Raw genomic sequence first — 5,000 nt, 5'->3', positions numbered from 1 at the left:
TTTGCCGATGCATGTCTCTAGTTCCTTTTTCTCATTTCTTAATAGTTGTCAAAAATGCCATAAAGCGTAGGAACCCGCGAGGCAAAAAGCTATAGGCGTTACGCTGTAGAGGCGTTACAACCGTTAGGGAAGAGAGAATCGCGAACGAAGAGAGAGAGCCGAGAGGCCAAAAAACAGGATAAAAACAGCGCGCGCGACTGATACGGCGTCCTGTGCAAAATTGTAGATCGAAAAGTAAAGAAGACACTAAATTTGTGGTTTCGAGCGAAACCAGTATCAACCAACAAATTGTGTCTAATTTTCATTTTCATTACGTTGGAATAACATTTCCAACATTTCCACAAATTTATGGTACTTCGATTGTGGACAACATTCCACGTTCAGTATACTGAACTTCACTTATAAGTGAAGCCAGGAAAGAGTGCCGCACCAACCGCGAAGTGTCCAGAAATGTGTTTGTTCGCGAGATTGTGACGGTGACTTCGTCTCAATCCACCACGAGTGACGTCAGGAGATGGAGCCCGCTGCAGCCGTGACATCGCCAAGAAGAGGACAAGCGGAAAGGCGACAACCGTCGGTGAACTCGTCATCGTCGTCGTCTACGGACACGGCGACCGAAAACGACGAGAATCGTTCGATAGCAGGAGTCGGCATCGAGGACCAGCCTATCGGCGCGCAAAATGGCCAAGCAGTAGGCGAGATCCGGCCCGTCGGCGTGAGAAATGCCGGCCAAGCCGAAGTCTCGCTAGAGGCACAATGGCTCGCGATCGAGAGGGCCAAAATCGATCTCGAACGCCGAGAACTAGAGATCCGAGCCAAGGAGCTCGAGTTGAGGATGAAAGAAGAACGGAAGGTTACCTTCACGGAGGACCCTAGAAGAGGGTCGACGCTCCCTCGCGAGAGCGAATATCGCCATCACGCGGGAAGGGAGCCAGAATGGCCAGCCGCGATGGCACCCGGGCTGAACGCCCCGGTTATCGAACCGGCAAGGCAAGATGGTCGTCTTGCATCAAACTTCGACCAAAATCTTGGCCGAGCAAGCCAAGTAAACCACCAACCGGTGGCAGAACACCAGTGGATGCAATCGTTAGATGCGACGTACGGTCCCGGACCGAGCGGCGCGTTCGGTACAACTAGAAATGGACGAAGCGCGTCTCTACCCGAGAACGTTGACCCTGAGGAGAGGCCGACGCTCCCGTGCAACCATGGCGACGCGCGAACGCGTAACCATGGCGACGAGAGAACGCCACCAGAATGGCGGATGGGAGCCAGTTCGTCGGCGATCCACCCGCTACAATCCGCCCGGCACGCATTGGACAATGCTGCCCGGGCCACCCAACCAACGGTAGAAGCAGGGCCATCGAGGCAGGAAACGGCACGCACAACTGACTTTACCGGCCACCAGCATCCCGACTACACCCGGTGGCGTGAGCCGCTGGACCAGAGAAACGGTATGGGCACGAGTTATGGTGCATTCGGTGCCGCGACGGAGGATGATGGATTTGGTTACGCTAGGCAGCCACTATCACAGACAGCGCTGCCGTGCCAGAGTGCATCGGGCACTATGTGGCTCACCCAAGCACAAAGATCGGCGAGAGAACTAACGCGCAAGGAGAATATTCCGAAGTTTAACGGCGACGCGCGACAATGGCCGATGTTCATCGCGAGATTCGAAGCATCCACGACCCTCTGTGGATATTCGGAGGAGGAAAATTTAATCCGGCTGGCGGATGCACTGCGAGGACCGGCATACGATGCGGTAGAGCACTTGCTGCTGTTACCAGGCGGCCTTCAGGAGACGCTGCGAACGCTCCGCATTCGCTTCGGAAGGCCGGACCTGATCGTCGATGCCATGGTGGAAAAAATACGATGTCTACCACCACCTCGAGCGGAGCGCCTCGAAACAATCGTTGAATACGGATCGGCGGTGCGAAATCTTTGCGCCACCATACGCATAACCGGCCTTAAAGAGTACGAGTGCAATGTTACACTGTTAAAGGAGCTCACCGGTAAGCTGCCAGCGACAATGCGGCTAGATTGGGCGCTGCGAAAACAAAGCATGGCGCCAGTGACTCTCCTGAAGTTCGGAGAGTGGATCAGCGAGTTGGCCGATGCCGTGAGTGGCGAGATTTCCCCTTCGCTTCCGAGTCGTCTGACAAATGAGGCCCAACGACAGAAGGAGACGACAAGGCAGCCCTCACCGAAAAAGATATGCGTAGGCACGCATGGAGTATCAAAACGGCACTGCCTAGCATGTGATGAGGGATGTTCATCACTGAATGAGTGCCGGCGCTTCAGCGACATGGATCCAGCGATGCGACACCAAATCGTGAAAGACGGCGATCTCTGCCGAAATTGCCTCCGGCTGCACCGTGGAAACTGCCGCAACAATGGCTGCGGCGTAAAAGGATGCGCGAAGAAGCATCACCGATTGCTCCATGATCACTATCACTGCAACGAGCACACGCGCACAAGTCACACACCCGAGCACGAGGGAGATCGCGAAAACACACAGATCACTCGGCAACGTAACGACGCCGACCTCCAGCGACCACCCACACCAAGCAGCTTCCACAACACGACGGAACACGGCACCACACAATCTAGGAGCTGCCTAGCGTTACACTACACACGCAATGACGGCGACGCGCTGCTTAGGTATGCGCCGATTACGCTGTACGGAAAAAACCGCTCCATCCAGACCGTCGCGCTGATGGACGAAGGGTCGACCCGTACCTTCTTGGACCACGACCTGCTCAATGAGCTGGAACTCGAAGGCACGCCGCGTCCCATATGTCTGAGCTGGACGGGTGACACCACGCGAGAAGAATCAGACTCATTACAGATTGATTGCGTGTTGGTTGGAGCGGCTGACTCGTCGAATGCTTACAGGCTCACAAAAGTCCACACCATCAAGAAACTGTCGCTCCCAACACAAACGATGTGCGTTCGCAGCATGGGACGGCACTTCCAGCACTTAAAGGGCCTACCAGCCACGTCCTACCGCAACGCAGTTCCTCGGTTATTGATCGGTGCCGATCACTGCCATCTGATCAACGGCCTGGAACACAGGGAAGGACAAATAGGTGAGCCAACTGCGGTGAGATCACGGCTGGGTTGGACGATACACGGCCCACTCCGCGGCCTATCCTTGCCCACAGAGAGCCAGCCCACATACGAGGCAAACGCAGGAACAGTCGAGTCGGAAGGAAATGATGCCGTGTCCAACGGTAACCTGGCCGACGAGTGCTCCAAATGTATGGAATCACCTAGCCAAATGCTGATGGACGATGACAACATACGCCAACGGGCGCACACCTTGAGCAGCAGTCCCGATACATCATTGTCGATTAGCAGCAGCAGCATCTCTTCGATACCATCGTCCAGCTCGTCAAGCATGTCCAATTCGTCCAGTTCGTCATCTCCAACCGTTCTGAGTTCTTATGTGAAAGATCGTAGCGCACCGGCACTGAAAAGAGTGAACAGTGCTTCGAATGAGGAACGCGAAAGTGACTGCGAAAGTGAACTCACGATTATTCAGTCATTGCGCGACCGTGAGGAACCAACCCGGATGCCAGCGCCAGATGGAGTACTCCCGGCAGCGACGACACCACCGACGATCCGCAGCATTCGCGATGATTCCTGCCTAACTGACGCCACCACCAAACCGCCCGATGATCAACGCCGTTACTCGTCCCGAGAAGATCAAACTTGGCCCGGCTTAAGGAAGTGCGCGACGAAGATCGGCAGCGATCGCATTGTGAAGCGTACTGGCACTGCACGAGAGTTTAGCGGCAGACCCAATGTGATGTGGAGCTGTAATTCGCCGATCGCAACGTTCCTTGGCAACTGCAGCGATGTGTTCATACGCCTCGCAAAATGTTCACTGGCTGTTGTAATGCACATCCTCTTAAAAATGATTCAATTTCTTATGGTTACTTTCAGGACGTTGATTTACCTGCTACTGGATGTCGAGGACAGCTCCACCATAACCCTGAATCGTATCGTCCTTGGCAGCTCTAACGGGAGCACGCCGCCAGCGATATCCGATGATGCGGAAGCCGCTGTGCAGTCATCCTGGAAAGCAGCACAAAATTACGCAAAACAGTCCTGGGCGATGTGGGTGCGTGTATACTTCCCAACACTAGCAAAACGAACGAAGTGGTTCGAATCGGTGAATCCACTAGAATTAGTCGAAATCGTGATCGTCGTTGATCACACGTTCCCGCGCGGAGAGTAGCCGAAAGGCCGAGTAACCGAAGTGACCGAAGAAAGATAGTGACGGACAGGTACTACGCGCGCGCGTACAAACCGCGAAGAAAAGAAATACGATAGGCCGGTCACGAAACTCGACATACGGCCACGCGGTAGTTAAGTAAACAACAAAAGCAGAAATAGAAGAAGGTAGTAGGACCAGTAGAGATGTAGGAATAAGTGAGATAGATAGCAGAACTCACAGTGGCTCCTACGCAAAAAGATCGTGGTGTTAGAAGGACATCACTGGGAGGTGGAAATGTCAAAAATGCCATAAAGCGTAGGAACCCGCGAGGCAAAAAGCTATAGGCGTTACGCTGTAGAGGCGTTACAACCGTTAGGGAAGAGAGAATCGCGAACGAAGAGAGAGAGCCGAGAGGCCAAAAAACAGGATAAAAACAGCGCGCGCGACTGATACGGCGTCCTGTGCAAAATTGTAGATCGAAAAGTAAAGAAGACACTAAATTTGTGGTTTCGAGCGAAACCAGTATCAACCAACAAATTGTGTCTAATTTTCATTTTCATTACGTTGGAATAACATTTCCAACAATAGTTGTTGCGGTTTGTGGTTGTTGTTGTTTTCGTTCCAGTTACATAATTGATTCACTAGTTTCGGCTTCAAATTGTTACGTTCGTATCGTTCTCTTGTGCGTCCAATTGAAATTGTTATTTTCACTTCCATCTAATTCTATACCGCCATTCGCATTGCCTTTCTTTAATTTGTTTGTTTCTCTTTCTTAAATTTT

The 5,000-nt window shown here is 52.8% G+C and overlaps 1 protein-coding gene across 6 annotated transcripts in view; it reads right to left on the bottom strand.

Annotated features, from left to right (window-relative positions):
• Positions 1 to 4,808: 4,808 nt before the first annotated feature.
• LOC126578688 (protein kinase C-binding protein NELL1-like) overlaps positions 4,809 to 5,000 on the bottom strand; it is a 70,816-nt gene continuing 70,624 nt past the window's right edge. For all 6 annotated transcript variants that reach the window (XM_050241523.1, XM_050241522.1, XM_050241526.1 and 3 more), the window contains one exon: positions 4,809 to 5,000. This exon is cut by the window's right edge and continues 5,454 nt beyond it. The gene's annotated coding sequence lies outside the window, so the exon portion shown is untranslated.

Source organism: Anopheles aquasalis, chromosome 3, assembly GCF_943734665.1.
Source record: "Anopheles aquasalis chromosome 3, idAnoAquaMG_Q_19, whole genome shotgun sequence".
Lineage (NCBI taxonomy): Eukaryota > Metazoa > Arthropoda > Insecta > Diptera > Culicidae > Anopheles > Anopheles aquasalis.
Note: the sequence above shows the minus strand (reverse complement) of the source record. Positions and strands in the feature narration are given on the sequence as shown.